Raw genomic sequence first — 14,806 nt, forward strand, 5'->3', positions numbered from 1 at the left:
CTAGGTACATGTATTCTCCTATAATAATATATTGTACTCAAATATTTTACTTGAAACTTTTTGCATCTTTTGCATTTATAACTAATGAGTTCCAATTCTAAAAATGCTAGAGAAATAAGAAACTCTATTTCAAATACAAAAGACAAAAATAGCAGGAAATAGTCATACTCTGAAATATAATAAAGTCATTCAGAAGTTCTATATAACAGCAGCACAAAAAAAGAGAGAAGGATACAGTTAAAGGGTAAAGTCTACTGGGAATGTATTTAATTCAAGTATTGTATTTTGGAAACTACCCAAAAGCAGTAAGAGATTTAGCACAATGTCTGAGAAATTAGAGTGAGCAATACAACAGAAGGGCAGTTCGTTTGTATATTTGGAGAGAAAAATCAGCATAATAAGAAAGAAAACAAGTTTTTCCTGCATTTACAGGAAAAAAAATACTCTAAACCATAAACATATTTCCAAAAGAAATGACTATCACCAGGTAGAAAATGTGCAGCTTATAATGTGCAGCTACTAATGCAAGGGCAAGTCTATGCCAAGAATAAATCTAAAATTGACACGCAGTTCATTCCAGACATTGCTAAAGTTCGAATGCTTTAAAAACTTAAGAAATCTAAAGCTGTCATCTGAAGCATTTTAAATCTGTGACAACATGCTTAGTTACACAATGATGGTTCTAAGCCAAATTAAGCCGTGCTGGCAATCTTTCTGAAAGAGAAACTGATATTTCATAAGGCAGTGTCAGGTCATGTTGGAATAAGTTGTCCTTGATACCCTGAGGCCTCTGATGCTAGAAGTCAAGCGAAAGACCCTGATTCAATCCTCAGGAAATAGCTTTTTCAATCTATTCAACTATAAGGAAGCAATGCAATCATTTGGAAGACTGACGATATTCCTTTCAAAAGACATATTATTGTGAATGTAGTTAACCACGAATCAATGATTTCAATGGCTTCCCTTGATATAATTAAAAAAGCCACTTAGAATCATCCCATTTTTGCCTAGAATATAATTTTTTAAAACACAGATAGTCCTCAAACAACTTAGGATAATAAAGCAATTTAACTTATCTATTCCATGAGGCTAGATTAGAGAACATTTATTGAATATAAAAATATTTAACAGCTTATAGGTATTCTATGTTAATATTTAAATATAGAAAATCAATACAATGTGCTGCTTTTAGGAACTTAATTGTCAAAATCTGATTATACTGAGTAACTACAAATTGAGTATATCAATTCTACATGTTTGCTTAGGCCTGACGTCTATTGTTTGAATATTTTTTTAAAAAACAACTAATATTTCTTTCAATGAAGAGTAAAACAGTAAAGGCGAGACAGACAGACAGATTTCTTTAACTGCTTGACAGTTATCTTGTTTATCCTTTTGGCTAAAGAGCAAGGAATTAATTTTGTTTTTCTCATTATAGCTTTAGCATAGATCATTTATCGAGATTCATTTACTTAACAAATGTTTATTGATCACAAAATTTGCATCTGGCATTATGAAGAAATTCTGGGGATACAACCGTAAGCAAAATCAGAAAGGGTCTCTGTCCTCATGGAGCTTATAGTCAAATAGATGAGACAGATTTAATTAAATTATCACATAAATAAATGTGAAACTGCTGTTTAATAATTGGTAGGACGGGCAAATGCATGGTGCTATGTGATTTAGTCAGGGAGCTGGAAAAAGCTTCTCTGAGAGTCACACTGGAGACCAGATATAAAGAGTAAGTAAAAGTTCACCAGACAAGGAGAAGAAGGAAAATTCCCAGGTACAGAAGGAAGAATGTATTGCTATTACTTTCTAGTGGAAGATAGTTTGGGCCATGAGTGAGCTTAGAAGATCACAGTAAGAAAGTTTGCCTTTATCCAAGAGAGTAAGAAAACATTTAAGAGTTTTAACCCAAAGCAACATAACTATTTTTGCATTTAAACAATGTCTTATAGTCTATTATGTGGATAAACGATGAGATGGGGCTGGCCTGGCTACAGGTAGATTAGTTAAAGTGTTACTGTAGTATCCAAGAGTCAGTTTTTGAGAACTTGAGCCATGATGATTTTCCTGGAGATGCTAAAAAGTGGATAGATTTGAGAGCCATTTAGGAAAAATATGCACTGGACATGGTGATGGGTTAAATATGGGGTAGGAGAAAAATGATAGAAAGAGGAACAAGTGTGGAGATTAGCCTCTAGATTTCTGGCTAGTACAGCCTAATGGGTACTGGGGCTATTCAATGAGACAGACTAAAAAGGAGATTATTAAAATGTGGGGGAAGATGATGTGGAATAGAATGAGTCCATTTGGGGATGTTGACTTTAAGATACCACTGAGACACACAGGAAGGAATGACCCAAGAAGCACTTCCAGAATGGCAGAGTTAGGATCTCTGAAAATTGGCTCCCCATAAAAACGATGAGAACACTGGCAATAATTGTCAAAATCAACTTTTTTTTAAAACTGTGGAAATTAACCAAAGGCTTACAACAATTATAGAAGCTCTTATGCAAGAGAAATGGCTGAATCTCAGTAAGAACAACAAGCTCTGTAGTATTTTAACTTGCCTTATTCCCATCAACCTCCTCCCAGCTCCATAGTAGCATTGAAAACACACACGCCCACACTATGCAGCTGTAACAGCCAGCAGCCTAGCAGCCAATGGAGGGGCAGAGAGGGTCTGGAGTTTCCTAAAGCCCCATCTCCAGAGAAATGTTTTTATTTGATCTTTGTATCAGTTCCTAGGTAAAGCTCCATTCTTAGGGCTTGCCTTTATTTGACCTGACTCAGAACTCCCTCTGTGTGAGTCTTATCTCTAGGGTATTTTGGGGAAACAGTTAGTCGTAATTGTTTAACATGGCAGCTTCCTGAGGCAGTGATGCCAGTTGTAGGTAAGAAGAGGCTAAACAAAAATCTTAAAAAAAGGAAATGGGGGAATGTGATGTCTATTGGGAGATTTGAAGAGGTACAACATATTCCTGAAAATCTAGAAGAGCATGTTCACATTCAGGGCTGTGCATATGCTCAGGAATAACCTGAGAAGGCCCTACTTTCTCCCCTTTGGTGACTTTAATGCTCTGCCCAAGATGGAAGTACAGACTAAGGCGGAGTGCACTGGAACATGGAGGGCATATCCTAACATATAAGCAGAGCCCCTCAGCAAAGACTGGGAGACTTATTGGTTCAGGGTCTTTAGGGAAATCTCTGTCTAATCATTAATTGATCGCTAAGTTAACTGACTAGAGTCTTCATTGGCTCCACAAAACAGAGAATATAAACTGAATTAGTTCTAGAAAGTCATTCAACAAACAAGTTTGCTGGTAAGGTTCTAAACTGGTGTAGCCACTTTGGAAAATAGTTTGGCCATTGCTAAAATTGTTAAACATAAATTTACCATAAGATGCAGCAATTCCACTTCTAGGTGTGTCCCCAAGAGAAATGAAAACCTATGCCCACGCAAAAACTCATGTATGAATGCTCATAGTAGAATTATTTATAATAGTAAAAAACTAGAAACAACTCAAACATCTATCAACTGAAGAATGGATAGAAAATATGGTCTATCTATTCAAGGGAGTATTGTTCGTCCACAACAACGAATGGAGTACTGATATATGCTACAACGTAAATGAACCTTGACATGTCACGGTAAGTGAAGAAAACTAGACATGAAAAATCACATATTGTATGATTCCATTTATATTCAATGTCCAAAATAGGTCATCCAGAGAGACAGATTAGTGATCACCAGGGGCTGGGGTAAGTGGCTGCTACAAGGTATAGTGTTCCCTTTTGGGGCGACAAGAGTATTCTAAAGTTACATAGCAGTGATTCCTGTACAACTTTGTGAATATATTTAATTGTATACTTTAAATGGGTCAATTTTTTGGCATATGAATTATATCTCAATAAAGTTGTTACAAAAAATAAAAAGAATGAAATTATAAATTTGAATGTTGTTTATAAGGATGACACCTTTGTACGGAAGTTAGAAATTTTCTGTCAATTCTTTTAATATGTTGATCCATGGAAAATTTCATAACTGTTCCAGTTTGTTCAGGCTGCTATAACAGAATCCCACAGACTGGGTGATTTATGAAAAACAGAAATATATTTCTCACAGCTCTGGAGTCTGGGAAGTCCAAGATCAAGGGACCGGCAGATTCTATGTCTGGTGAGGGCCAGCTTCCTGGTTCTCACTGTGTCCTGACATGGCAGAAGGGGCAAGGGAGTTCTCTAGGATTTCTTTTGTAAGGGCACTAATCCCATTCATGAGCGCTCCATCCTGATGACCTAATTACCTCTCAGGGGCCCACATCCAGGTAACATCATATTGGGAGATAGGATTTCAACATATGAATTTTGGGGGGACACGTTGAGTCCATAGCAATAATGAAGTTACAGAGTACAATTTTTAAGAAGAATATAAGAAAAAATTAGGGGAGATATGGAGTCCAAGGATTCTATGAAAAAAATGGTTGCAGAAATCATCTTGGAGAAATTACATATATGTCCCTGGTTTACACGGGCTTAAAACAATCTTGTTAGAGAACACAAATATGCCAAAAGTTACTTTGAAACTAGGCAAGAAATACTATTAAGATAAAAAGAGCCAGCTAAGGAGATTAAAGCATATGGTCCTTTGCTGTTTCCCAAATTCCTAAATTTTTCAAAGGCATCTGGATAACAGAACAAAGCATAAAGACAGAGCAGAACCTAAAGGGAGCTATTCACAGTAATTGAAATAGCCAAAGGGAAAATGCAAATAGTTTTTAAGGCATTGGTTTCCTGCTTTGAGAATGCCTCAATGTTTTTCAAGAGAAGCTAAAGATGAGCATAGTTCATATGGATAAAGACAAGAGATTTAAATGAAAAAGAAACAACATTTCTCTCCATGTAAGTGGTACATTCAAACCACTATTCAATTCTTAGGGCCAATTATATACATCTGTAAAAAAACGCTAAAGAAAACATTTTGAGTGTGTTAGTTTGTTACAAGAAATACATTGTAGCATCAAATAAATCAATCTGCTCATTGAGTCTCATTGTCTTATATAATTCTTGTGTCTCTATCTGCTTTGTCCACATTAATGTCTTATTTAAAGTAATAGTCATATCAATTAGAATCCTCTTGGCCAGTTAACCTGCTGGCATTTAAACAACTGCCAACCTTGAATACTAATATAACAATTATCAACAAGGAACAGACTCGGATGGTGATAAATGAGTTTGCTTTTGAACAGTGAATGAAAAGCTGATATGGTCCACCATGGTCTTTAAATGTGGTTTTTCGAGAGGTGGAAGTTGGAGAGAGCAAAAGAAGGATGTGCTTTGAAATCTGGTTCCTGAGGGAGAGTGGTTCTATTCCTTAGCCTTTCTGTGTATTGATTTTTGTCTTTGTAAATAGAGAATAATAATGTCTTCTTCAGAGAGACTCAGGAAAGATTAAAATATTAGTAAATACCCTACGTACTTGGCACATAATAGGCCCCCAATCACTGTAGCTGTCATTATATCTGTTATTATGGAATCTTACTTTACATTATAACAATGAAAAGCATCAGAAAAAAGCAACATTGTTGTGACACTATACTACGTCCAGATATTTATAAGTCATTAACATAAGGTTTGGCCAACACAGTTTCATGTCTTAGGAACTTGGCTCCTGCTTGCATGAGGAAAGGTGATGAAAAGAAGCATAATCTCTTCTTAAATATGGCACAGAGGAACAGTGTCCATGACACAGGGTTTTCCTCATTTTCCAAATAAAATAAAAAGGAAAGATTCATCTCAAATGAGATCGTGTAACAACTGGTAGAATGAGAAAAATGAATGAAAACTGTCAAACTCTTTTGGATCTTCTTTCACAGACGAAAAGTAGAACAGGGAAAAATGGTTATTTTTCAAATGACTACACTTGCCACTCAAATACGAACAGCACATATACCTGAATGCTCACAAGTATTTCATATTTATGTAGGATGTATTCTGGTCTTGCTATCCTACAAAGGAAGGTTAGCTACAGAATGCATTGGTGGCATATATTACTGCCAATGTTCGTTAATATAATTTTCATTCTTCCCTGCCATCTCAGAGGTGTCATGAGATTAGTGTATCTTCTTCATCTATTAGCATCCTCAGGGCAGTACACAATCTCCGCTATGCTACAATACCGAACAAATATTGGTGGAATGAATGAGATATTTAGACTAGGTGTGCTAGGAACATATCCACCACCATGTTTCAGTAGGAAAGGATACAGTTTGCCCTTATGCAAGCAGGGGCGGGGACTCCCCCATATCTGATGGCCCTAACAGATAAAAGCTCAGTGGAGGTGATGGTGACAAAGGGGTAGAAATTTAAGTAACTTGAGTTACAGAACGTGTGTGCGTGCGGACATGTGTGTGCATGCACATGTGCGTGCCTTAGGCAGGGATGTGCAGGGTAGATAACGGACCCAGTAGCTTTAAGGCGGAGCACCTAGAGAAAATATTCCTTTGAGGATTCTAGCTGGGGTTAGATATGCAATTGAAACTTGATCAGGTATAATGGTAGCGAAAGCTTTTTGGCCAAGTAGCCAAAAATTTTTTATGCTGGAGGAGTGAACTGTGCAATGGAGTTACACTATCAGTACATTTACCTTTTAAGCTAGGTTTAGAACCTAACCCTCATGTAATTCACATTTAATGCCTAAGAGCATGAGACTGATTCATAGAAAGATAGATGCAGGCAGTCAATGTCATCTCTGTATCTTTTCCAAGAATAGTGTGTGTGTCCATCTGCTGATGCAAGATTTAGATTAAAATCCAATAAGCATTACCTACTGTGTGCCAGGTGACATTTTATCTTTTTACCTCCTCCCAGGAAACAATTTATTTATATTCATTAAATTTACAGAGGCTGATTTATTAAAACAGAATGGAGTAAATCCTTCAGGCAAACAGAGACATTTTATAATTCTCATCCATCATTTGTTCTCTATTAGGAATTTTATAGTTATCATAAAGTCAGGAGGAATAGCAAACACATTTACTGCATGCCAGACACTGCTTAAAACAGTTTACACAGATTATCTCATTTGATTTTCACAACAACCTATTCCTTAGGTATAGTTATAATCCAGTTTTACAGATGTGAAAACAGAGCAAAAGATATTAAGTCATTCGGCCAAGGTCACACAGGTACTAAGCAATGGCTCTAGGATTCAAAGCCAGCAGGCTGATTACAAAGCAGGGACTCAAGTGTCAAGACACACTGTCACGGAGCACCGGGTTACTCATTACTGAGGGTTTCTGCTTTGTTTTGTCTTAAGCTTAGGATAGTAGTCCTCAAATTTTAAGGCATTTATGAAGTACATCAACCCAAATCAAGTTTTAGGATTTCCAGGCAATTTTTACTTACTGACTTTAGAACTTAGCCCTGGTAAGAAGCAATGTCACTGTAATTTGCAAAATCACAGCCAGCCTGTAGAGCTAGTACAATGGAAACAGAAGCCGGCCCTCCCTAACACAGTGCTGGGATATGCCAATTACAGATAACTTATCTGTTCATTAGAGCTCAGACATTTTTAGGTAAAATTAGTCTGCCTGCTGTATTGCAGCTAGGACATGAAATTTAAGCATACAAAAAATACTTGGAAATATATTTTATTAGTATTGTTGCCTTTGCAGATAAGCCTTAAGCACTCTTCATTCATTTATTCATTTGTCCCTTTCCTCTTTCCCTTTCTTCTTTCCATCCAAACATTATTCATTCACTACCATGTGTTAGGTGTGTGGACAAAACAAAAAATAAAACAAAACCCAAACATGGTCTTTTTATGTTTAGCTTTTGTCCTTTAAATGAGTTAGGATCTTCCACATTTCTCAGTGTTGGTTTAATTCTTAGAAACGTACCCAATATTGATCAATGGAATTAGGTCTTTTGCCTAAAACCACAGAAAAATTTAAGGTGCATAGGATTGTGTCTTGATATTTATATCTTAGAACCCTAATGGAGAAAATTCTAGTACAAGATGAGGATTATAAAAATCTCATTTGAATTTGGTAAATGCATTTGTCATTGTGATACTTTCTTTTACTGCTAGATAATAAACATAATGTGTTTAACTCTAAAAGTGTCCATCTGTTATGAAGCTGGGGAACCAATTGCAGTTATCTATATTCTACTTTTATATTTCCACATTTAAAATCTTCTTTAAAAGAATTTCTGGATTTTAACTTCTAAATGTTCCAATGATACAAATAGAATTAGACAATAGTTGGATGTCCAAATGCTATTGTGTCCAAATGAAAACTTCTAAGTCATGAGTATCACCAGAATATTATTAAACGAATCTTGTAGAAAGTAGAGATTCCAGGCCAAGAAGATGAGGAAGAAATCTACATCTCATTCTGAAGGAAATGCATTTATATTGCTTCCATGCACTAGGGTAATGCCCATCTAAGAAGAGCTCCTCTGACGGAGACAAGGATGTTGCCGAGTTTTAGAAAGACATCTTAATATATTTTAATTAGCTCAAATTTTATAAAGCACTTGCATTTTGTATATCCTGGAAAACGAATGTATGACTCATGGATTCCAGACAGATAAAAGAAAAATCAAAATCACTGATGAGTCTATGAACAAATGTAATTATATAAGCCTTACTACCATAGAACACACTCAGGTTTATAAAAATTTTGAGTGATTTTTCTTTTATTAAAATTGGCTTTTTCTGTTAAAAAAGTTAAATCGTGAGGTAAGCAAGGTAATGACAATTTCAAACATACATGTGATGAGAAAAGCTTACAAATTTAATTTTGAGTGTTTCTTTCATCCAATTATCCAATAAAATTTGTAACCTAATGGAAAGTTGTTTTCCAGGGCTCTCTTCGAAAGGTGAAGACAAAAGAAAAGTTATTTCCTCCTCTTTAAAAAGGATTTCTGCATTTAATCAACCACGAAAGGTTGTTTCAGACTTCTTTTTGCCACCTTTAGTTCCCTCAGGATTTGTGTAAATGCTTTCCAAATTTAGTAATGGAATGTCTCAAAAATTAAAATTTGGGAAGGCAACATTAATGCTGATAAAAAGGATGAAAATAAAACTAAAGATACAAGTGGAAAATTTGAAGAGTGAGAGGAAGAAAAGAATACATAAGTAGATGAGAAGCAAAATACAAGCATTCTTTACATAAATATTAACTTTCTGAACTAACAGAGTAGTGAAAAAACGTTGATAGTATCTGAAGCTTCAAATTTAAAGACAATTTCAGCTTGGAGTTGATGATGGTTAGGGGCGTCCCTGACACATTATTATACCACAATCCAGATCTAAATCGCATCGCAAAGATGAGGACACAGAGAATATAAACTAAATTATTGAAGCTGCATATTTGAAGTCAGAGTTTCTTTCCTTACATGGAAGAAACTTCTATAGTCATTGAGAAGGTGAGTCTCAGAGGACTAGAAAACTACTAAAAAAGAAAAATGACCTGTCAGATGATAATTAAAATTACCTGCAGGCTTAGCATCCATGGTGTACCGCAATCCCTAGCATGCCGTGGAGACAGCTAGTAAAATACTTCTTTCCTCACAAGATCTATTTTTCAGTCAGGTTTCTTGGTAATATTTTCCATGGAACTATATTTCCAATTCTACATTGAAAATGAATAGATGAATGGCATTTTCTTTATTTTTAAAATGCCTTGAAAGTCAACTTTATGGAATACATCTCTTTAATAACCCAAGGAGTCAGGTGAGGGGAGAAAACAGACATGGGATATAAATAATAACAAGTGAAGAGGATATAACAAATTATAGAGATGAAGGAAAATTGAAGGGAAGAATTATAAATGCTGCAATTTTATCTCCAGTTTTTCTCCTGAATGATGTTGAATTCAACGATTAACCTGGCACTAACCTCCACCCACACTTCCCATTGACTCAGTGGGAGCTCTTCACGGAGCTGCAATTATGAGCTGCACATAACACAAATTGTTAACTTGCTCATTTATCATCTTTCCTATTCCCTAAATATTTTATCTCATGCACAAATGTGTGAGTTCCACTGACATCAAATGAAGATACTTTATATCTTAAAAGCAATAACATTTATATATATCCCATATGAAAATAAAATTTAAATCTCTTGCCTATGCTTACATACACATATGAATCTTTGTCTTATATATCCACTAGTCTGAATAAAAATATCAATCATTATGTACTAACACATTATGATGCTTAAAATCTTTGGTGGGAATATCGTCCACATAAAGACTTGAGGTGAGGGGAGGAAGATCCCTCCCACCTGATAATATAATTTCTACATGCTCAATCACACGTTCAATTTTTTTCCCAGTCTTTTTCTCCCATTTTAAGATTGGTGTTAATAGTATTTATAACAGAGCTGACATAAATGACTCAGTGTATGCACCACTATTTAAATCTCTATAGCCACTCTTTCTCCTCATCTAGCTCATTTTCTTCAAAACATTTCTACTGAATGAACATACCATCATTATTTCAAAACTCAGCCTGGAATGAAGAGGTTTCCTCAGTAATTCCCTAAAGCCTCCCCTAACAAACACCTTATCCTTGGTGTAATACCAGTATTTTGTTTATATCCTGTTCACATCAAAATCTCTCATCTTATGGAGAACAGATTGGTGGTTACCAGAGGGGAAGGGATCAGGGGGATGGTGAAAGGGGTAAAGGGGCTTATATGTAAGGTGACTATGGAAACTAGACTTTTGGTGGTGAACAGGATGCAGTCTACACAGAAGCCCAAATATAATGATGTACACCTGAAATTTGCATAGTGTTATTAACCACTGTCTCCTCAACGAGAAAAACCTCTCATCTTTTTTCCCATTACTTCATTGTTGTTCTTTTTATAGTACTTGGAGATAAGATAAGCCACTACAATTAGCAGGAGTTCACAAAAGAGCAGAGTCATTTGGGGGTATATCTAGTGACATTTTGGGAAAGATACAGGGTATTAAGAAATCTTCAGTCCTCGATTTCAAACCTAGGTCACTGCATACTTTTCTTTTGTATACTAACAATTCTTCTACAGCCAAAGTCAAAAGCCCTCAAGAAAGTAATGTATTTTTCACGTCTACCATGATGACCATTGAAGAAAATGGCATTGAGTGCCATCCAACCAATAAACCAAGCCATAGTTGGTGTGAAGGCCTGTTTCTATGCCCTCAGATTGGATCTGTTCTCTTCAGATGTGACTAGAACATCATCAGTTGATATGGATAATTTTGACCTTCTGTTAATATATCTATTTAGAACTTGTAATCATTTTTCTATAATAAATTTTAATATACTATTTCAAGAAGAACCTTATATCACCTTCCTGCTCAGAAAGCTTAAAAAACCTTCTGACTAAATCCTAAACTCTTTAGAGTGATTCCCCAAATCTCCTATGGCACCTGCCATTCTCCTTCCCTACCCGCTTCTTTCTTGTCTTAATATTTTGTTACTTCCTTCATGTCTTCCATGTTCCAGTCAAGTGGACTCTTTCAAAGGTAAAACACATGCCATCGTTTCCTGACTCTGTACATTTACATATTCTGGTCAGTTCAACTGAAATGTCTTTCAATCCTACCTCCACCGAAAACATCCTCTTGATTTAAAGACTCAGCATCAATGCCATCTTTTTCATGAAGCCCTCCATGTTCCATCTAACACTTAGTTTGCAAGTCTTGTATATTGCGGCACTTACCATGCCCTACCCTGTTTTGCAGATAATTATAACAGCTATAAGTTCCTGTAGGGCAGGATTCACATTTCGTTTATCCTTTTCTTGTAAATCTCAATAGAATATGGTAGAGAAAATGTCTTGTACAAAGTAAGGAATCAATAAATATAGTTGAACTAATTTACCATTGTAAAATGTATTTAAAATAAAGACTATCTTCTAAGAAGTATGGTTCTTCTACTTATTATTTTATTTACTAATGTTTACTGAATATCAGTTATATGCCAAGCAAGGAGTAGAGTGGAAAGCCAAACATTGTCCTCTGCTCATGAAATTTACAGTCTAGTATTATAAAATAGTGTAATATGAAAGGCACAGGACTGATTATCACCTAGGTTGGGGTCTGAGCCCTGTTCCTCACTAGCTAGGAAAAACTGGACAGTTGATGTAATGTCTCAGGATCTCATTTTCCACTGTTGGTTAGATTTGATGTTCTTTACCATCCTTCATGGCTCAAAAATATTATATTTTGACTCTGGAGAAAAACATTTGAGTGGACTCAGCTTGTTCAATAACCTATATATCTATATCATTGCTTTCCTTTTTTTCTTTTTTTAATTAAACTGCTTTCCTTCTGTGCAGACCAAATACAGAAAGAGCACATGTGGATATTTACTGAGTAATATCAAATAGTCACAAAGAAATAGAAATAAGCTTCAAACAAATATTTTAGTAGGGCTAGCATAATTTACTGAAAGGTTATAATAAAAAATATAGGAATGGTATGCATTGTTTTAAATAAATGATGGCCGTACTGGAAAATCCTGGCCAGGAAGTTCCCAGAGTTGTGAGTATTCCCTCCATCCATGTTTACTCAGTCAGGCAGCCATGATGGAGAAGATGACTCCCCAAATCAGTTCAGTGCTCTAGGAAGGAACTGAGGACACTAAATGATGGCTAACCTATAGAGTGTCATGATTTACTTTAAGGACTATTAAAGAGAGTAATTCACAAAGCTACTCACAGAGTCCACAATTTGGCATTTAAGGGATTTGAGAGCAGAAGAACTTACATGACTGAAACATTATCAGTCAACTCAGGAGGAGAAAATCTGTCAAAGACCGGCTAAACCTGGACCTTGATCCACTTTCATCAACTCTATGCAATAGTTATTTCAAACACTCTCTACTCTTCTCAGCCCCACTTTGATTCCAGCACCTGGTCTTGCTTTCCATATCACCAAAATCATAGAGGCATCCTCCTCTTATCAAAGCCTACCTTGCCACCTATTCTCCGGATTCCCTCCTGCCTTCTTGGTAACCGTACAACATCTAGTGTTGCTTCTCCTTATCTTCAACCCTCCATCTCTGCTGGCTATTTCTCCCCAGTATTTAAACATGCTCGAGTCTCTCCTTAAACACACCATAAATGTTCCATCTTTGGAGGTCTTTTCTGAACCCCCAGATTGGTTTATTTTATATTGGTTTAGGTTATAGACTCTCATTGTACCAGGTACTTTCTTTAATAATATTTTTAACTACTCTAATTGGGCAATAATTCCACAACTACCAATAATTCCAGTACGGTACTGGTGGTCTTGAATACTGGTTTATCTTCAGTGCTTAGCACTGTGCTTGGTGCATAGTAGCCACTGGACATGAAGCCATAGAATGAATGAATGAATGTATTCTCTCTGTCTCTCTGTGTCTCTGTCTCTCTCCTTCACATACATACACACACACGCAAGCTCTTCTGAAGCAAATGCCTTTCATAACTACTGGTAATAAAATTTCTTCCTAAGTTTTAAAAGAAGCACCAGTATCCTGATTTTTTGAGTATTTACGGAGTGGTGCAGGAAGGAGTGGCAGAGAGACAGAAGAAAGGGAAGAGCCCCTGGTAGCGGTCACTGTCTCCTATGAATTGTTGAATATACACAGTCACCCATTCTCCTGGGAGGCCTTCACCTGTCTTCTCCAGGAACCAGGAAAAGCAAGCACCTTAGATGCTGCCACTGCTTATTAACTGAACTGAAAACCATTATGCCTTACATTAAAGCTCAGCATCTATCTTTTTGTACTATCCCTTTATTACGGAATTATTTGTGATACTGTATGGCACAATTCATTTGCAGAGTTCAAAACTGACTGCAGTATAGAAAAGCAAGCATAAATATTTGTATGCACATGCATACATACACACACATTTAATGTAGAACTCGAATAGAAATTAAAATAAAAATACGAGCAGACTTTTGAGATAAGAACAATTTTCGTGATCCTATGTCAAATACAAATTTGAGACCGACTGTAGTTGCAATAAAGATGAGACCAGCAGAGAGCACTACAAGCATTAACTTTTTAACCGTTCTTCCAAACACTAGCTAGTAACAACACTTAGTGAAAAAATATTATTTGTCATTTTAAATTTTACTTAGACTTTTCCTCCAATTAATGCATCAATGTGTTATTTTTATTTGAAAAACAGGACAATTAAACATCTCCTTGTGTTTTCATTATGTTCCTATCTCATTTAATTTGGTGGAAATAAAATATTCATTAAAACAAATATCCCAAAGTGAATTTTTTGGGCTTTTAATTTTTAACTTGCTTTTAAACATATATACTGTTAGCTTTTTAGTTGAAAAACATGGTTATCATTGTTGACTTACTGGGTTACTGGATGGTGTATCATACCACATATTTTAAACAGAAAAATGGTCACCAGGTTATGGCAGCTTGTTTTTTTTGAAATCACTTTGGCATTTTAGGTTTTAGACACTCAATTAAACATGACGTTTCTATAGATAAGAGGTATCAATTGGCAAGTGATAGAATGCACACAATGAAGTGGGAATAGAATGGTCACAGTATTATAATCTAGAAGCATATCATTGCAAATGGCTGTTCAGCACCAGATTATACAAAAGAACAGGCTGTAACTGAGCGGAACTCATGCTCACAAAGATGATATAAACAGGAAAGGTTTTCATTCGCAGCACTGTGTGAGTTAGCAAAAACCTAGAAACAACCTGAAAGTCCCTCTATAAGAAACCATTTCGATGGAATTTTATGAAGTAGTTGAGAAGGATCACATAAATTATATGTA

Source organism: Equus asinus, chromosome 4 (genome assembly GCF_041296235.1).
Source record: "Equus asinus isolate D_3611 breed Donkey chromosome 4, EquAss-T2T_v2, whole genome shotgun sequence".
In the NCBI taxonomy this organism is placed as follows: Eukaryota; Metazoa; Chordata; class Mammalia; order Perissodactyla; family Equidae; genus Equus; species Equus asinus.